The 21868-nt window shown below is 36.3% G+C and overlaps 1 protein-coding gene and 1 long non-coding RNA gene across 4 annotated transcripts in view; one reads left to right on the forward strand and one right to left on the reverse strand.

The window, feature by feature from the left end:
- LOC135086731 (dual specificity calcium/calmodulin-dependent 3',5'-cyclic nucleotide phosphodiesterase 1C-like) overlaps positions 1-21868 on the reverse strand; it is a 150589-nt gene that overhangs the window by 99507 nt on the left and 29214 nt on the right. The window lies entirely within an intron of this gene.
- On the forward strand, positions 1293-2309 carry LOC135086743 (uncharacterized). Its single transcript, XR_010260585.1, has 2 exons — positions 1293-2076; positions 2147-2309. It is a non-coding gene; the product is annotated as an uncharacterized LOC135086743 (long non-coding RNA).

Consider the following 21868-nt stretch of genomic DNA (forward strand, 5'->3'; position numbering starts at 1 on the left):
TGAATCACTTGCGACAAAGTTTTTATACTGTTAACTGTTACTTATAGTATGAGTGCATTTCGAATCGTAACATCTGGAAGAGTTTCAACGACAGTGACAATAAATTTACTACATCCACGAAAACATGTGTCTCGTAGGGGCCACATGACAAACTCGTATTATTTCAAATAACGTCTGCGTACTGTACTACGCCAATGCTGTTTTGAATTCTGCTACTAACAGTCCCAAAACTTATTGTCTTGACATTTTTCTCTTTAATGCAAACCAAATCCTGACAATTGCAAACAACAATATAACAGGTAGAGCTCACAGAAGAACATTGTGGTATTTTTTCTATAAGTTAAAAGTAAAATAACTTATTATTATTTGTGGCAATGCCCTAGATTCCTATGTTGAGTGATATTACGCGTGATGCGCCCGCGACCCGAGCATATCTGTGATATGATGTTCAGAGACGCGGCGAAGGCGACAAAGCCTATATTTAGTTTTTACGAAGTCCACTGACTATTAATAGCAACAGCGGCGGATTCACTTTATATAATTTTAGAGTGGGAATAAATAGATATTCGGTTAAAATACATCGTCGATTGTATGAGACATACACTAGCTGCTGCCCGCAGGTTACGCCAAGTCTTGTTTTTAATACAATTCGGTAACAGGTTTTTCACCACTAATAGGCACAAAAAAAAGATTGAACTAAATCGGTTTTGATTTAGGACGTGTGATAAGAAGTATTCCCAAAAGAACCTTTACCTTAAATAAATCAATAACTTATAATTTGAGTTTAAAGCAAAGAAGCTGAACTCCCAAGTAACACAAAACACAATTATAAGAAGCGTACAACAGCATGAACCTACGTGCAGAGCAGTATATGAGCAGCATATGTAGCACTATATCAGCCGTATAAAAGTCTATAAGTGTCTTGTAAGCGCAATTTGGGCCCCAAATAATACGGCTTTGAGCATTATTAAATATTATTAGTGCTGCTAACCAGCGCTTATAATGTTATTGAAGACAGACATTAGTAAAGTTGTTAGACAGCATATTCTAATGTAAAAAGCATTTTATTAGATATTAGTACAGCTTTGAAACAGCTTTCAGAATTACAATGCCAAAGTTACGTTTTATTCTAAGGCTGAACGTTTTATTTTGTTTGTTTGAAAGTATTCGAAAAAACTTATCGCATTTTATTGTCCGATTTGATTATTTTTCGTTTAGAGTATTGCAGTGCAATGGTGTTGTGAGGAGATGTTTTAATGTCTTTATTTAAAATAATTTATCATAAGGTAAGTATCTTTTTTTTTTGTTTCAAGAATGAAAATGAGCTGGGAGTATTAGTCTTATGTGAAAATATATATATGTTTGTGGTTTATAATTCACGCGCCCTCACAGAAATCCTTTTTTTAATAAAATAGAGACAAATTTAGAATCGACATATGACACTTTTTGTGATTTTTTTAACGATTTGATTAATTTTAACTTATAAAATTGCTTCTATCGATACTCCGCTTGTAAGAAAAGGATAATAAGTAGTATTTCATGCATATGTGTATTATAATTTTATTTTCTATGTTAGAGAAAACAGAAAGCAAATGGCGTCAGATAATATTAATGTTTTAAACTTTCAACTAGTGTCTTTTAATGTTGTCAGTCTTATTATAGTAAAAAGAAAATGGTTAAGTCATTCAACCTACATATAAAATATCTAAGTGATATCTTTAGCATTACTGTAACACTTTTTAGGTATGTTATAATGTTCATTAGGTTTAAACGTCATAAAAATGGATTGCTTTAGTGTTAATCAGGGTACCGAAACAATAATTTAGAATCCTTTAATCACGTCATGATCCCCTACTCCACGTCTTTCAATTTTATCTGTCTCCAATTAGGTAGGTACCTAGTTTGACAAGTGTTAAGTATAAAATCATTATCACTACAAATGTAATTTGTAATGAAACACGATATAGCTACCTATCTTATTTTTCGCTCATTGTAATAGTAATAATTTAAAGGAACTTTTTGTAACTAGTTAGTAGTGTTGCTGTAGTCGTTTTTTTAAGGGTATGCGTTATACGGGTAATTATTTAGTTTTCAGGTAACTACTTCTCTATTAAGTCATAAATAAGCTTATTTGTTTTTTTTTCAGATGCCTTTTAAAATAGTGCAAACGACCGAAAGGGATGAAGGAATGTTCTACGGAACTTCTTGACTCACACAACAACCGATTGTACTGTATTTTGTGTATGAGGTGTATCATTTTTTGGAACACGTTTTGCATTTCTTAAACCAAATATAAAGTTTGAATATTCCGTCTTTATCTTTCTCTTTACTCCACCTGTTCTCTTAGGCTGAGTTGCACCACTTAACTTTGACCGTAACTATGACGATAACCGATGTTTTTTGTATGGGGTTTGAAAGATTTTTGACGTTTGTTAAAGTAAGTTGGTGCAACCCGGCCTTAAGTCTTTTTCCACTGTTTATTCATGTCAATAACGTGACACGTTCGACATAAATTTTCTAATGAATATACAGGACCTACTAACGCACAAATGAATATAATCATACGGCTCGTGGTTTTATGGCCAAATTATGACCTAAAGTAATAAAATATTTTTTTAATTTATCTAAATAGTGCTAAAAGCTTTAAAGTAACAATAAAATAAGAAGATAACAGAGCTAAAACTTTAGTAAATGTTTGGCTAATGCTGAGCAGTAAATAAGCATAAGAAAAGATCATAAAAATGCGTTCAATCTGTAAAATGTGTTAATATATCTGAATGCACTATAGAATATTTCGACAACGTTTATTTAATGCATTAGGTTTTCTTATTTACTAATATACGGTTTTAACCTTTGTGTTAGTGTAAATGCTGTTAAAGGTGCTGTATATTAAAAGTAATTAATGTTTTAGTATGATTATAAGCCAATTAACTTAATTTTTTTAGACCATATAATAGCTTCATGCATTGTAAATTTTACCGCATTCTACTCAAAAGCATTTAAACTAAGTCAAAACTGATTTAAAGTGATAGTCTGACTTTAAAACGTAAATCAATCTTAACTTCAGTGAATATACAGATTGCGTGTTACTTGGGCTGTGGGCTGAACGTTCTTCTCATAACTTGCGTGTTTGCTGAAGTACTTAGACCTGATATTAGTACCCCGATGAGAATCGATGTGTGGTAATACCGTTTTAAGATGTTTGCGTTGGTAAAACGCTTTATGGTGCTGACAAAAATATACATTTCAAAAAAACAGATTAAGCGGGAATTCATATCAAAACTCTACTATAGGTAGGTGTTTGTGTGTCAGAGCTACAGTGACCGCATTCATTCTCAAGGAATGTGTGAACATAATAATATCTATATAAAATCCTACCTATACATATACTATCTTTGAACAAATGAATCCCATGTATATCTACCTCCATTTCAAGATCATCAATACATGATGTCAGTATGCTACTGGAACTAGGCCTTTCATAAGCACGTCAATATTCCTTTGATTTTCTTTTCAGATACCATCGCTCTAGTTGAATAGCGTTCCAAGCCTGCATGGCGTGTGTTAAGACGGCGGTCTTCTCTTCATACTACATACTCCTCGTTTTTAGGTGGGTACTACGTCAAATTTTACGGCCTATTTCGATTACCTACATCTATTTGACAACTCAATTTATATCCCAAGGAGTCGGTCGTATATCTTCAAGTCGATCCGGGAGAACGAGTTAATTCTCTAGGATATAATGTACTTTATACTGAATCTAAGAGATATCCCTAGACTAACGTTGTGTCACAACAGTGAACACTAGAGTGAAAATAAATCCATTGCAGGATCGAATTAATGGATTGAAAATATTATTTTTTAGAAGCTATTTCCCTTCGAAATACGCAGCTTATTCTACGGTCAAAGGTAAGATCAGGATAACTGATATTAAGGGATAAAGTTCAGTACATATTTGTATCATTAAACAGAGTACACGTGTACACAAAACGCTGAGTGGTTTCGGAGGCGTCTCAAGATGGAGTCCCGGCGTCGCGCGTCGATACGACGTCACCCGCCACTTGCGAAACGTCTATGCAGCGGGCACGGTGCCAAATCAGACATAGAGATATCCAATTTTTCGTTTAATCTGACAGGGTTGTCAGATTCTAAGTCGGACAAATGTTGGACAAAATTTGTGTTAGCGTTTCGTTGTTTGTTTTTTACACAGAGATATCCAATATTTCTTTTAAATTCCGACAGGATTGTCAGATTTTAAGTCGGAAAAATGTAAAAATGTTAAACAAAAATTGGTGGATCTGTGTCGTTGCTTTTTGGACATACTCGTAGAGATATATTATCAGGCTGGATTCCACCATCTTACTTTAGCAGTAACTAGGTATAACAATAACCGGTATTTTTATATGGATTTTTTAAGTCAAGATGGCAACTCAATCTATGATTACTCTAGGCTGACAAGGTTGTTAGGTTTTTGTCGGACAATTAGTGGTTATTTCTCGTCGTTCTTTTCTTTTTAGACATTGCCATGTGCAATTTTTCTCTTAGTCTTGACAGGGTTGTCAGATTTTATGACAGATAAATTTTGAACAAAAATTAGTAGATGCGTGTCGTTTCTTTCCTTTTCTTTTTACATCTTTATGTACCTATTTTAGGTATCTGTTTAGATATGTAACATATTTTTCATCTCTCAAATTCTAACAGGGCTTTTCAAGCTTGAAGAAGAAGATTTTAGGACTAAATTCTGCAGCATCTAGGTATAGTCAGTAGACAGTAGACCTAGTCTCTATACAAGTTTTTTTGGTAAGCGATTTTGTGAACATACATAAAAACAAGAGTAAACTGAGCAGTGCCATATTTTATATCTCGCGGTCGCTTATCTTCTGCATTAAAAGTAAGTGGTACATGGTTTGCAGTAACTTAGCACAGTATCTTCACTTTCACTCAGTTACATATTTTGGTTAACATAGATTATAATAAAAAAAGTCAATAAATTTCCTTTTCCAGGCATTTCGTCTATTAACTTATTTCCTTGTCTTCCTGCCACATCCTCCGTGTGAATGAACCGCTCACGAGCGAGCATTGCCCACTTTCCTCGCTTGCGTAACACCCATATATTTTTATCAACATAGTACAAACACGCCTCACCGGATTTAGTAGTAGATAAAAGATATTTCATCTCGTGTGATTTTTAAGTAGGGCAATCTAGAGATAACTTGAGTAATGACGCGACTGAGTGACACAGTAATTATGAAAATGGTTTTTATGATCGCTATTCTTTATTGCGTTGATATTAAAAACCTAAAACCTTCTGTTGCATTAGCACTAAGTACAATGAAACATTGCTCAAAGTAGGAAAATTAACACTATACTTACTCGTAGAAGTTTCAGAAAAATAATGAACTTTAGGTTATTTTAATCTTGGGGAAATTCCATTGATTTTCGCCTATGTAACATGATCAATTACTCGATAGATAAATGAGCATATAGGTGTAGTCTTAATTAGGTAATTTAATACGTGTAGACAGTAATAACTGGGTAAAGTCAGTGAATATTCTCCATTAACATATAGCAATAAGAACGTGGTCTATCTTTGCTCCACTTGCCCGCTTTACTTATTGTCGTCATCATCAACGTTATCAATTTTCACCCTAGATTCCTTTCTAGGCTGCTCGCTAATTCCATGTCTATAATACACACGACGATAACAGTATCTCCAGCACGAAAAACTTTCGTCTTCGAATCGTTCGCCTGTTCCACCTTCTCACAACATTGATGGTGAAACAAAATACGATACCCTTCGAATTCAACGTTAACGTGAAGATCTCGATTTTAAAAATTAGTTTCGTGCTACCATTTTTCATACTAAGTTCACTACGCCACGTTCACTATTCCATCTCGATACGAAAACACATGTCACAATTTTGTTCGTGTTATTTGATTTTTAGTTTTCGTTACGACCGTAAGGGAGTTTAACCACAGAATAATAGTACTTCGTACAGAAGATTTTCTTCGCGAAGGTATTTAAAAAAATGTATGCTCAATGTCGTGAACAATATGGTGTAATTTAGCTTGTCTCAAGAGTCGAGCACCATTTTGTTGACAAACGTCAGTGATCGGTACTGCGCCGAAGACATAGGGCTGACTTCGGTAAAATGATGTGTGACGTGACGTGAGGTGCCAAACTGCGAAAAATGGCGGAGGAAATACATGAATAAGCATGAACTATATTTTGTGTTTCTAATATTATTCAGGCAGTTAAAAAATACTGCAGAGTATTAATTGCACCACCGTTTTTACATTTATGGTTTATTGTCTTTACAATGCAAATGGGTGAGGAATACGTGCGTGCGTCAATACTCGCTCGTGATTGTCCTGTCGATTTGGTATCTCAGGAGGGGTAGTCGCGCGTGTTTTGTTTTCGATGCAAACTCGCGGAGATGAACAGGCCTGGTTTAACGCCCGTATTCACAAACATTACTATGAGGTCTCACAGTGCGCGTGGACGCACAGTGTAACACACGCACCAATCATAGAGTTCTATTCAACGCTGTGCGTTCGATTTGCTGCTTCACTTAAGCAAGCGTAATTTGTAAATACGGGTAAGTAGGTATAAGTTTTCTAACTACATTTTTGGATGGCGATTCGAAGACGCAAGTTTTTTGTGCTAGAGGCACAGCGACCGACGTCTGAACGAGTGGAATTATTGAGTTTACTTGAAAGTATTTTTAAGTGAGGAATTTGACCGCAATCGTACTTGACTATAAGTGAGATGCAGTCTAGGGTGGTACATATCTGCCCTGTAAGTGCCTATTTGCTCTCGCGTTATATTAATAAGAAATAATATTGTTTCGATTTATAAGGCCAATTTAAGCATTTACATCAGCAGTATAATAACATCAGCAGTATAATATTAGGGGGGTACCAAAATTAATTAATTTTCAACCAAAACCACCGTAACTGATGAAGGCCTTCAAAACAATTCGATGTGGTCATTCCAGCTTATTCGAGGAACTGTCAACAAAAACACCGAAAGTGGAACAACACCGAGAACCTATTAATAGTCGTGTAATCAACTCACAGATACAAGCCCCCAGATAAGTGTAAAGAAATCTTTTAGAGAATTCTCAAGATTAAACCTAACCATTTTCAATCTAGCAGAGCTGTAAGCAATTGAACCGATTGGAAGTACCAGCGATAGCGTTTCTTTTGTGGAACAATGAGAGTCAATGTATTAGTGGTATTAGCAACAAAGTAATGAATTGAAAAAGAAAACTGAACTTAAGAAATCACCGGACTGTCTTGCTTAGTTGAAATATTTTATCTTCTTAAACATTTTCGTAATACAAAAGCAATAAAATTGTTTGAAAAGTTAATAAAAACATTGAATACTCGTACAAAGTATTGTATTTTCTTATTCTGTTTGCTGATTTGTATTGCGTATTTATTTACTACAATCTATTTAGGCGTTATTAAAATATTAAATTGCCTTTAAAAAGAAAAAATATGCTAAAATTTAAAGTACTTTATAAGAAAAATAGAATAACGCGCACGAAGGTTAAAGGATACCTTTGCTAAGAAATATCCGATAGCCAGATGAAAGAGCAATATTTTTAATTTCAATACTTTTGCACGTGATCGAGAGAAGTTAATAAAGTGCAGTTTTTAATATAGGTTACCTGGGATTTAATATCGCTGTCGCAGAATTGGAAAAAGTTAATTGTGGAAGCTGTATAATATTTATTTTAGCTTGAATACAATTAAAACTGTATTGGGTAAGGATGTGGTCACACATAGCCCCAGTTTACATATTTCGAACAACAGAAACCACAAAAAATTGCGGTGCTTTTTTGGCAAAACAGAATCTTATTTTTATTGGTTAAGGAATTCATCAAGAGTCTGAGAAAAGATAAAAAAAAGCGCAGGAGATTCTGAGTAAAAATACTTTTCGAAATAAAAATAAGTCAAGACTTAATACGTGCACATGCTTCGAAAAAGAATAGAAGTCGTTTAACACGTAGACGGCAAATAAAATTGCCGTCTACAACTTGTTATTTGATTTGCAAGCAATCATTTGGAATTGCGAGGACTCAAATACTGCTAGTCCGCAATGAGTCAATTTTGTCCAAGTGCAAGTTTCTGTATTTTGCCCAATTAACGTGGCGCAACGCTCAAGGGCGCAGAGTTGCGAAAGTAGACCTATAGTTTGCTGAGTCTTTGGAAAAAATGCTTGTTCAAGGGCCGCTGCAGTACCTACATGAGAAATTGAAGGCTGCCGTTTTTTTTTTTGGGGAAGGAAAATTGACCAAATCGTGGGTCGATCACGAAAAGGCGTATCTAACAAAATGGCGATATTGAGTTACACACACCATGTTATTAAAAAACGTGCATTTTATAACCTCACAAAAAATCGTAACTGAATACTTTGTCAGGAAGCCAGTATTGACAGTTAAAGAGGGCCCGAAACGAACTTTTCCATACTTCAAATTTCCTTTAAAAGTCGTTTCTGTAAAATTGATAAATATCAGTTACACGTCTTTTCGTGATTCGACCCACGAAATGTGTAACATCGAGATTACGAAACATTTTAGTAGACACGAATGAAACAGTTTCGATATTAAGCAAGTATAAAAATCTCTAATCCAATATAAAACAAATAACAAACATTTTCTGAAAAACTAGTAAAAAACATTTAACACGTGAAAGACCTGACATCCTAATGGAAGCCTGGCGACTGGCGACTTAAAGTCGCAGATTTGAATCATGGCGGAAACAGGCTTTTAAGTTCAGGGATCTGTGTCCATTAGGTTAGTGCGAGTCAGAGGTAGAAGGGCATGTAATATGAAGCGAAGCAACACTGCGACCTAATGGAAGTTGGACTTAAACTGACTTGATATTTCTATTTGTAGCAAGTTAATCACAGGATGTTACTGTGTAAGGAAGACGACAAAAAATTTCCGAAGCCAAATCAATATTCGTAATATCGTTTTAGTCTTTCTTCTCGGAAATTTAATATGAACGTTTTTTCCTGCAGATCATTATTTTCACCGTTCAAAATAAAGTTAGGGCGATTTACCTTACCCTACAAAATCAGCAATTTTTAATAATATGTAACAGCCTGTGTTTTATGAAAGTAAAATAAGGACTGCTTTTTTAATTTGTTCAAATTATAACAATAGTTTCAATTTGAAAAATTGCAATAAAGCTTTGATGCACCAAAAGCTTTTCATTGAACAGCGTTGAAAAACTTTTAATAAATTAGGTCTCTCGTGATGAATTATATTCTATTGTACAAGTAAATACAATTAGGTGGTAAAAGCATACTATTTGAGAAAAAGTAAATAAATCATCATCAAATTAAAAAGCTTTTACCTACCATACTTCTGTTATTGTAGATTTGTCATTGTCAAAGATATGTAGGGCGAGACGAACATTTCAATAAGTTATTATTTTTTTTACGTTCAGAGTCTGAAATCGGTAAGCTCTAGGTATTCAAGTAATGAGAATATATCACTGTTATTTGACAGCATAATACATTAATATCACTTAGGTTACCTATTATGGAGTGGCTTATATTTCTTACCTACAATTATTTAAGTTTGCAAAACCAGTCTGAGTCAAAATCATTCGATGAGTTCAAGAGCTTAATCCAAGCTACGTCAAAGGCACGATCTCCACTTCTACAAGTTCCGTTTCATAAATATATTTAGCAGAAACCGTGCCGCAAGCTGTTCCATGAGACATCTGGATAGCAGTAGGGTTAAACAGTACAGTAATAATATTTAAATATTTAATATATAAATATTTAACAAAAAAAAATAAGAATATCTAGTAAAGATGGCTGACACCCTTGATTGTTTCACCGTAGTCTCCAAAGCCCACTCTCAGAACAGTTGCTTAGCAAGCGAAAGCGATAGCACATCAGACCACACTTTTTTGTTGTTACTGCATACAATTCCAGTGTTTATCTTTATCTACTTGAAATTATTTTAAAGAAAACGTTACCATCAACACAACTCGTAGAGCAGATGCACCGATTGTGCCGTTGCGAAAGTGAAGTGCCGATACATTTTTGAGTTAAAACGAACATGAAAATATTCATCCTTGCAAATCTACTTGCATTGCACCTGTTACATGCCGCTCTAAATTCCCGAAACAGACCGGAATCAAACTAGTCCATTTACGGATTAATTCCCAATAATTTCAGGGTCCTTCGGCGGACGGCGGATTGCGGGCAAAATGGCCGACGGAATATCGCCGCTATTCCAGCAGATTACACGTGCTCTCTGAGTCGGATGAACAAGCTGCAGATTTGGTTTCGAGCGCCGTATCGATGTTACTGATCAGTCGTACTACAGGCATAGCGCTAAGCCAATAACTACTCTAACAGGAACTATGTATTACGGGAATAAATCGGAAATCGTTAGCGTTATTATTTTAAGATCTAGGTCGAGAAAATGTCTCGAAATAATTGTGTTGAAATAAAAACAATCAATTTAGATGCAGATGTTCCTTTTATAGAAATCGAGGATGTTTCCTGGGTCGACATAAAAAAAAATTGACACGTAGTTTTAATGTTTATGAACTAATAAAAATGTATAGAGATAATCGCGCCAAAGTTCAAAAGAAGAGAACCGTGACGTCAATGAGAGCTTTAAAGTGCAGCACTTTATGTCGTCGCGCGGAACTTCAACGCACCATAACTTTGTAATTATTTGTTTGATTGACAATTAAAAAAATATACGTCTGCAATATATTTTTTACATTATAATTGACGGAAAAAATTTTTTTATAAGGAAGCTATCCTATTGTGACACCTTTATTCACACATCATGGAGATAAGAACTTATTAATAAATGATCTTTGAAGGTTCTGATTTTCTTGATAAGCGCCATGATATTCAACGTAACATCACGGAAAATTAAATTGGCAGGTAAAGCGCAGCGGTAAGTTTAATCACCGCTTCCGCGAAAACTGGGACGAGCCAAGTTGACAGATTCCGTTCTGGGAAACGTAGGTTCAAGAGCTATCCGCGGTACAGCACTGAATCAGGGTGACAAACTGATTCAGTTACAGTTTCACGAAAAGCAATTTATTGGCACAGTTTGGCGCCTCTACTATGCGCGTTAGGTGCAGTGATTGATTGCACGTAGACATTATTCAATTCAACGGATACAAATCATAAATCAACAGGTGTTCGTAACATTAAACTAATAATCGGTCATATAATTTAGTTACAGCACATTTATCACCGCTCAGAGGACGTGTGCTCCATCAAGCGTGTATTCTAGTTGAAGTTAAATTAATTTCCAGACAGCTACTGTAGTAAACTCTATCTCCATAATATCGACTCGTCACCTCTGAGATCTGAAAGAATCTACGTCTGACAAAACATCTTCAATGGTCATTCGTCCGGACCATAGGCAGACCGACCGACTCATTCGTGACGAGACGCTCGTGACGTTTCCACAGAGTTCGTATTAATCGCAAAGATTAATACATAAATGCTTAGTTGCCATGGCGACAGACGAGATCTTCATTAAGCAAAAAGTTTTTTATGCGTGAACGCACCCGAGGTTGCAGTGATTGAGAGTTGTGCTATTGAGATATTTACTCGTATGAGCTTATGTTACCTCAGTGTAAACTTACAAACATTTTCGTGCGAAAAAGATCGTAAGTATTTTTAAATTTAAAAAATTGTCTGCTCCTTAACTTTTCTCGGAAATCCACGAATTCTTTAAAAGCTGAAGTTAATTTTTTTGACTACATGTTTGTGCTTTTTGGGGTCGGAAATTAATTTCTATTAAGGGTGACAACAGTCAAGTCCTCTTCGCGTGAAGTCCGAGAAGCTTTCCAAGTAGGAAAAGGAAATGCTGCTACTAAATAGTAATTCGCTGTGTAAGCTTTTGTTTTTGAGTGTACCAAGGAATGTGTTTGACATGTTCTTTTGCGAATTTAATATACTCAACATCAAATAAATCGCACCTTCCGCGACGCGAACTTTATTAAAGATTTTCTTCTGACACAATCATGGTGCCCCAACAATATTGGTGTTATTTTAAATCCTAAAACACATTTAATTTCTTAATAAATGATTAACATATACCATAAATGTGACTTGAAAAAATACCGCACTTGGGGATGAATTAGACCAATTTTTACAGTTATAAAACCAAATAATGATCTCACGTGTCCTTTTTAACAGATGGATAGCGATTAGTCCCAACTTAACAGTTTTATAGCCATTAAAGTTGGTTCAAGAGTAACTACCTATTTTTGAAGAAGTGACTGGATCGTTCTAAAGACACATTTTTGGGGAAAAACCCTTTCCTTTAATGAAATGTAGTTTAGAACTAGGCTTTCAAATGGTGCCAATATTGGTGGGAAGTGGGGATGCATACGTTTGAAAGTGCTTGTCGCGGGAGGTGCGATTTATTTGATGTCGTCGTAGTTCATAGGACTAGAATATCTATGATGGATGACCTACTCGTATGTATTTGGATTCCTAAAAGCAAACTTTGGGCCAATACGAATAATTATAGTGCACAAATAAATATGTATGTCTAGCTTACTAAATTGCTTGGATTTCAAGTTAATGTGCTTGAATAACAATGCGCACAGCGAATACAAAGGGTCCTGTCCCTTATTAAGTAAATTTCTAGAACTTTTTCGTAATGCTTAGTAAGTATTATTGGAATTCGTTCTATTGATACCTAGATAAGTATTTTACCCGTAACTACACAATACTTTTGCATATTCAACGAAAGATTTGGTTGCGATACTCTGGAACCACCAAAATGGATTTTCTATTTATTATTTATTATTCAATTGTGAATAAGCGTGACCGTTGTTTGAATGTAATGCAATGCAATAAATGATTTGATTTGATTTGAAATATTAGGCCTAAGGTACTTAAAGTAAAATACCTACATTATCTACTTGGTAAATAGAAAGATACAAAGAAAGAAAGAAAGATAAATTTATTACAATGGACATCACACAAATATGTACAGGCAATTACATACACATGACAGTGGCAAATAATAATGGAAGAAGAAAAAATAAAAACAAGAGTAAACTGAGCAGTGCCACCCATTCACCAACAAGATGCCCACTACAACGCCCTCTCAGCATATGCCGTGGCCCACGGTGACGAAGGCCACGGCGGCGCTGGTTTTCAGTGTGCGGTAAATACGGCTATGACAGCCCACTGAAGAAGCAAATCACTACTCAAATTTCTATTCGGGGCCTATGCATGGACATTGCATCGCATTCCATGCTAATTAGTAGTTATTCGGTTATATGGGCAATCTAAATTCCTCTAATTGCATTACCCGCAGCCTGTTGTGACGTCATCACTTACATCAACAACCATCTGCTTTGATCTGGAAATACTGTTAGTCAACATTTCAACAAGCTATTCGGATGCCTTAGGGCGATTTGATTACATTCGATAGTAAGGGGGCCACTTAACTCATAAGTCACTTATAAGTCAACCCACTAGTCGACAGAGGGTCCGTATGCCTCAGATTGGGACAAGAATCTACTATACTTTATCACTTGTAAAAGCACGCAGTGGAACACGAAACCTCCTCCTTTTTTAAAATCGGCTAAAAGAATATTTTAGAAATTAGAGGTCGAAACAAATAGAAGCAAGATTAAAGAAGTAGGTAAAAATTATTGTTCTAAACGCAACTTATCTTTAGTGAATGTCGCAATCGAATTATCGTTAGAAATTGCCAGTCAAACATCGTCGGTTTATACAATAGCACAACCGATTATTCGGTTATGCTTTGGTATCCAAGCGAGAAGGTATTCCCGAGTTTGCATAAACTTATGTAGTGTTTGTCAAAGACCAATTAGGTATTCCAAATCGACATGCACAAGGGCATAACTAAATAAACTAATACGTCAACTGGGTCATTATCCCCTTTGAGATATGTATGTCAAACTGATTTGAATAGATTTATGGTTCGCAACAAGAGACTGGACTAATCGTTCGTTCGTTTCAGCCGAATGACGTCTACTGAAGGACAAAGGCCTCCCCCAAGGATCTCCACAAAGAGTGATCCTGCGCCGCCCACATCCAGGCACCTCCCGCTACCTTCACCAGATCGTCGCTCCACTTAGTGGGAGGCCTGCCCCACACTACGTCTTCCGGCTCGTGGTCGCTACTCGAAAACTTTTCTGCCCCAGCGGCCATCAGCTCTGCGAGCTATGTGCCCCACCCACTGCCACTTGATTTTAGCGATTCTGCGGGCTAAGTTAGTCACTTTTGTTCTCCTGCGGATCTGCTCATTTCTGATTCAATCACGCAGGGAAACTCAGTGAACGTGGACTGGACTCACAAATATAAACAAAGCAACGATATCAGGATAACTTCGGAATCATTCACGTCACATGTCAGTGAAACAAATTTAATTAAGTCTAATTTGGGTCACGAATTTTCATAGCATTGGACAGGCCGTCAAGAACATTTTCGCGGAAAATTATGAGTTGGCGGTGGAAATTAAGTCCCCTGTAAGCTGAATATCATAAATACTTACGGAGTGGATCATTTATTTGCTTTCATTTGAGTACGGTTTTTAAAGTAATCAATTTTTTATATATTATTGTATTAATACAAAAAGACAGTAGAATTAGTTTACTGCTAGTATAATCAGTACTTATTATTATTCTGTGGTATAATGTAGTATAATAAAATAAATAAATAAAAATAAATGTAAACCTAGTGTTCGAATCAGAAAAAAAAAGGTATTGTACCTATGTAGAGAATGAAAAAAAGGCCGGTAGACGGATGCCTGCGGCGCCGCGGTCCGAATCAGTAATGGCACAGGGGGACATCGTCTGTTTTTTGGAGGGCAACCCACCTCGATTAAGGGGTAAGCCGGTAAGGTACCTTACATCTTTCCTTTATACAAAAGAGCTATGACGTCAAAGATCCTTTCATTGTTTGTTGCCTTGGCCGTTAAAGGACATAACAATTTAAAATTATTATCAACATAGTTGCAACACCCTTATAAGTAATTGATACATTAATAAATAATAAAAGAGCTTAGCTATTAACTATAAAATGTTCGCAGGAGCTTCCTTGCATTTTTAATTTTAACATATTACTAAGGGATGAGAACATGCACGTGCTTGCAAAGTTTCTTCTGATAACTTGATAGCTCGTAATATAATTAAAAAGAAGCCCTTGGAACCCTTCCTTTGCCAGGGTCTTAGTGCTGGGGCTGAATAAGGTGCAAAACAGGTAGGTAAGGCTTTTTGTAAAGCTCACACAATGTAATGTAAAAATCCTGACCTAATTTTAAAAATTGCTTCTTAGAAAGCTATTAGAAATACAATAGAACCGGTGAACAGCATTGCGTTTTGCTACAGACAATTTGTAGCGAAAATTCAATATTCAAAAGGTGTTTATTTCATGTTGCTCAAATTAAGTTACCACAATCTTTTCACTACCCTATGCCTACTTTTTAGATTGTATTTTTAGATTGATTGATAATTTTTGGATTGGAGATACATAATATGTACGTCCGATTTAAGCTCACTTTCAAAAAATGTTTTTGCATTTCTATGCTCTTGGTGTCAGTAAAATATTTTTACATCTCTAATGTCTATTATGTGACCAACGACTTATTGCTTTCTTTACAATATACCACAATGCATTTATAAAAGCTGGACTAACTATTGTATGCCCACGAGACAGAACGCAGGAGACGATATTCGTCCAATGTCCATTCTATTTTACCTACATACCTTTGGTTCACAGTAAAATATTTGAACTTTCATTTGGATCTCTTGAGAAATAAAAACGGTATAATTGTAGAAGCAGTAAGAAACGAGAGCAACGTGATTGTTGGTCGAGGGACGGATCCCGTCGTAGGCGTATGTAACCGTTTTAATCCCCTGCCGGATGCAGATTGCACGTTCCCTGGGCCCCGCAGACTAAGCCCTGACCTAAATAGACGATCGCTGATTAGTCTAAAGCACCCCTATTTATTTACGACAATATTTTGAAGAATCTAGCGATGTTTATTGAAGATTAGGTTGCAATAACATCCCCCACGCTTGGAAAAATAGGAGCACTCCTAACTAGGGGCTGCTAATAGAGTTAATGCACTCCAATGTGAACCTTATTAAGCAGCTTTTGGAACTGTAATAATAATTGAATTATCAGGGCTTTAAGTTGAATTGAGAAATTTTCCAAAGAAATAACAACATTCCAAAAATAGACAAGTTTACGCACTGATCTAATAATTTTACCCTTTGAATAACACGATGACCTAGTGAATTACGTGGCGGCATCGATTTGGGAAAATATTTAATTGAGATCCATCGTTGATGTCTGTCTTTACTAGCTAATATAATACTAAATAAAACTGTAAAACACTATCAAAGCCCTCTTGATACATGCAAATAAGCATATAAATAAAGGCATATTTATTCAGATACAGTTGAAATATTTGTCAAAGAGGAGCGAGCAAATAATTCGAGTTAGCTCGTATGAAACATGAAGCAAGACTCGACACTAGCAAACGTCCGCAATTTACTGCAAGTTATCTTAGTTCGTGGAAATTAGCAAACGAATGGATGGCGTGTATTCTGAGGTCCCTTGGCTGCGAACTTGGAATGGATATTCGAAACATCTTGTGGCGACGATATACCTACTATCCATTAAGGAGACACGTCCGATTTACATGTTCTAGATGTCCTTTCTTAAACGACGTGCGAAACTCAATTCGATATTCGATTTCACAGACAATTCGTCCAATAGTCATCAAATAGCGAATGAATGTTTACTATTCGAATAAATAATTTGTGTTTTTTGTACGAAATCGACAGGTCGTTTGTGAAATCGTTTGAATACGTTGTCTATCATTTCATATCTCACATAGTCAATTCATGCCGTGTAGTGGTAAGGTTTAGGTTGAACGTGTAAGGTTTTAAAACCCTAATTGAAAAAAAGACATTCCTTCTTTATAAAGCAAACTAATTACTATATTACGACCTTCTAAACATCTGTTACGAGAATAAAAAGTAACAGGCATTTCTTTCAGTTTGCTGAAGGTAATCTACCCACAGACCTGTTATTTTTCACTTAAACTAAGCTGCACTACTCTCGGGCAAATCTACTAGGTATTATCCAGCAATTGCCTCTCTGTAACAAGCGGGTAAAGTCGCGTTAATTTCTGCAAAAAATAATTCAATCATCAGGGAATTGGCCCCCGCTGTGCAGCCATTTTTCCATTCTGGGACTGGGTAGTCAATGCGAAAAAACGCTCAACTGTTGGAATGTGCAGGTGTCAAAATGTCCATACGGACCGGCTGTTAGTGTGGCAAAAAGTATTAACGTCGAAATGAGCAATGGTTAAAATGATCTGAAGTTAAAATGTCTTCGGGTTTATTTGAACAAGCGTCTTATTGTATAATAGCTAACGTGAACACGTGTTTAAATGCATCAAGGTAAAAATGTCCAAAAAAACTTTATTGACTAGACTACAAGAACATTGAACATTTTGACATTTAATTTTATTAATTTATTCATGAGCACAATATATCAGTTGATCATTTTATCTATCACACCTTTTGTTGTACTTGTATTTTGTGATGTGTACCATTTGTCACTAAACCATTGTAACCATGGTAACAATGTACATTTTGGCACTGGGACTTTTTGACGTTCATACTTTCTGCCACACTAACAACCGGTCCGTATGGACATTTTGACACCTGCACATTCCAACCGTTGAGCGTTTTTTCGCATTGACTACCCAGTCCCTGAATGCATTTTTCTTAACTTTGTTTAGACGGAGATTTGAAAATAGGACACCCAATAATTTAATACAGCTTAGCTGCAAACAACTTATCAGTCGTTTTGAAGTAGGTGAACATTGTTCTAAGATGGAATGTTTCATTTTATTCTAACGGTTTCATTACTTAGGAGTTAGCCAAAATCTCGTATATCAAAACACAGCTGGAAATATCAGTTGGATTTGATTCCTACATCGTTTGATAGAGTAGGTAGGTAAGCCTCTCGTCGCACAGAGCGGCTTAGATAGGCTGTGTGCCTAAGCCTCTACGTGCGACAAGTCAGTCGGGCTGATCCTTTGACGATGCAGTAGTTATGTAAATTGAATCCTAACTGTACCAACAGTCAGTGATCGAAAGCATCCTCTCACAGAGTCAAGATATTCATATAAAATGTGATACAAATTAAAGTCTTTACGAAAGTCGTATAAAAGTTCATAATTTAATTTCCCTGTTGTTCCGTTTAAATACGAAATCTCGTATTCTTTTGTAATTCGTGGCATACTTTCAGCCGAAAAGAGAAATTGCACCTGCATGTGAACGATATAACATTTTTGCTCTTTACACAAAAGCAGCCCGCTACGGAAACATTCAACCGCCAGCTCCAAGCCTGGAGCGTGATGCAGTTAACGACATTGTAGTTTTGTACGACAAATTGCATGCCACTGATTCTGCTAGACAACAGTGCAAGCAAGCAATACCAACAAAGAAGGTGCGATGGGCACCTTTATTTTGTTCTTTGATTTTTACTCAAAGAGACAGGACTTGACTGAAAAAGAACGCTGCTAGGTCCGCGCACTGCTTAGCTTAGGTAGTTTAGAGCCAGGAGAAGGACATAGGATACTTTTTATCCCGTTCGAAATAAAAAAAAAAGTCTCCTTATTTATTGCCATTAAGGCGGAACAAAGTTCGCCGGGTCAGCTAGTTAGAGATAAATGTAGATTTTGACTTTCTGAAACAGTTTTTTTTAACCTCACAATTTTTTTTCACAAACTTCGAGATCTATATCGAGACCGCCTCCGAGCCTCATGTATATCGTCGCAAACATTCGTGGGCGGCACTCGGCAGATACCCACACTGTTGATAAAAGAAGATGCAGGGCATCCATTGTCCCCGCTGGTATTGCTACAGTACTGCTACGGACCGAGAGCGCGTCACTGAGTCTGCGGTTTATTGCAAGCGCAAGTTTTATTTTATTTCGATCAACATGGAAAGCATTGGGGGAGGCCTATGTTCAGCAGTGGACGTCCTGTGGCTGAAATGATGATGATGAAGTTTTATTTGTAAAAGTAAATCGAAGCGGACTGCGTTTCTATTTCGTGGGAAGTGATTTGAAATTGGCTTTGGCGTTTGGAATGTATTGCATAGCAATACAAAAAGTTATTTTGAGTTTGTAGTATTTGATATTTTTTTAACTAAATACCTTTAATATTACATTATTTTAGATATTTGTATTTCGTAAGGATATAATGTTTTTTTTAATCTCTCTGTCTCTAGACCCAAACAATTTGGCTATAAAATATGTTTAAGCATAAATGGTCGCCTCAAAGATTAAAACGATTACAAGATCACATTTACTAGCTTGACTTTAAATCGACATGTTAATTATTTATACTGGCTGAAATCACAACCTTACGTTGTGTTGGCTTGCCTTTTGTCCGACACAATCGCCAAGTAAAATTGAAAAATCAACACAAATGCATCGCTCGCGCCTTTGTCTAGCGTTCGATTCAAGGATTCGCCTCTAGAGGCCTGCTAGTTACGCGCAATAATATTGTTTTATCGAGGTATTTTATCGATATTTGACCCATATACATTTGCCCTCTAAAATCGACGATAAGGTTATATCGTGGGACGGCTGGCTTATGTTTCGACAAAGTACAGGGGAACCTGTCTGAACAAACTGATTTTCTCCCTCCTTTGACAAGCCCTTCTTCGCTTAGAAGCTGGGTACGCGCCTTTGTGGAGCTTTCGATACAGGAACTTGCAAGTGCGCCATTTTCGGCCACACAGTTCTACGACTCTAGGGACCTCTTTTATTCCTACTAAGACCCTGTGTAAAAAGAAATGATTTGCTCCCTTCGTTGACCAGCCTGCCCCCCCTTCGCTCAGAAGCTGGGCATGTCCACGATCACATCTACTCGCTTGACTTTATCGCAACCTGACGTTGTATTAACCTGCCTTTAACCAAGTAAAAATGAAAAACCAACACAATTGCATCGCACGCGCTTTGTCGATCGTTCGATACAAGAACCCGCAAGTGCACCATTGTCAGGCGCGCCGCACACAATGCAGCCATTCAGACTGTATGTTGCGTATCGCGGGCGTTATTGTTTCACGACTTTAACACTTTCTCTGTTTGGTTCGGCACCTTTTCGACTGACTTTCGACTTATACGCTTGTGCCATCTAGACGGTAAAGTAAACGTTGGATGAGATACGCTAATTGTTTTAAACAAGATGCCTAGGTAAATTATAGCATATAAGAGTAGATCAAGTTTACTTTTTTTAACCTGTTTTGTAGCATGATTGACGTCAGCAAATCTAATATGCATTTTTGTAGTAAATAAGAACAAAGGATGCACGAAAAAGGTTAACTGGATGAGCCGTCACTACTTACGCTATTACATACTCAAAAGAATTCACTAATTATAATACAAACGATATGTTTCAATGTGTTTCTTTGGATAACTTTAATATAATTTTACAAATGGTGAAACAGACCCTAAATCTTTCCTTTTCTGTTCTCAGGTTACAACGAATTTTAATTAGTAAGTTAATTAGGAGCAATCTCAGCATGATAAACGGTTTCATGACAAGGTCGCTTGGATTCTGAACACATCAAGATGAAACTACCTTTGTAATTATATTGTAAAGCTTTATTAATTGGAGCTGCTTAGAACTAACAATCAAACTGCTCTAGCAATAACGTTACCACTCACTAAACTAAGTAATTTCAAATTTCAAAATTGATCACTTGAAAACTTTAATTAAGTGCCAGTACAGAATAAAATCAGTTACTCTAGCCGAAGATGTCACCATTTACAGAATTAAAACCAAACTGTGCATATCAATTTACTAAAATGCATCTTCAAAATCAACCAAAAATCAACTACAATAGTCACTTTAATAAATGAATTTCCTTAACAATTCACATCACACGTTCTCGTGCGAAGTGTTGTGTAAAAACGTGTTGAATAAATCACGGAACGTAACAAATAAATGTTGGCAGAAGAAAAAGTTGGAAATGTTGGAATATCACAGCAGACATAAAGCCAGTTACGGAACTCTGCTTGCATATTTTTCAAAAGGAAACGTTGCAAGTTAGTTTTTAATTCAACCCAAGTTTTAATTGGCGCTTCAGCTCGTCTTATACTCGGATATCTATTTAAATGTATTTCGTAAGGTGAGCTTTTAACTGCATTACATTTTATTGATTAAGGTCCCAGAGAAATTGTAAATGATTTCATTTCCATACGAGATATTGGAAATACAAGTGGTACCATAAGTGGTAGGAAACTAATTGCCGGTGACATCTCAACTTAACCCCTTCAGTTAATTTTTAGTTACTTAGCGTTCGTCGTTTTCGTACAATGAGAAGCGCTAGCCTGTAATCAATTTTGTTAACAAACCCAGTTGCTATTTTAACTGGAAGATGCCACCCTAACGCCCATTACAATAAAAACAAGTTGGGATATTTTCAATGAGAACAACAGAACAAAAACTAAATCAAGATCGTCTGTCGATTGGTAATTCCAAAATGACAATAATCCGCCTGTTTGCCGTTTCGATTGCGCCGACTTTAGAGGCTTTAACGAAAAATCTGGCCTTAGTATTTGTGTTGGCTTGGCAAATTGATTTCGGTAGCTTTAGGTTCGCTGCGGAGCGAATTGTTTTTCATCGGCCTGTGCCACTCGAACCTAACAATGGGCTGGGTATTTGCGAGCATCAGAAGAATAATGGATGTAGAAGTGCTCCTGAGTCATGTAAACATTATGTACGCCTTATTAGTTGCGTAGTAGAATTTTCTACTTGATATATTCGACCAAACCAGAGTAAAT

Source organism: Ostrinia nubilalis, chromosome Z, assembly GCF_963855985.1.
Source record: "Ostrinia nubilalis chromosome Z, ilOstNubi1.1, whole genome shotgun sequence".
Classification (NCBI taxonomy): Eukaryota; Metazoa; Arthropoda; class Insecta; order Lepidoptera; family Crambidae; genus Ostrinia; species Ostrinia nubilalis.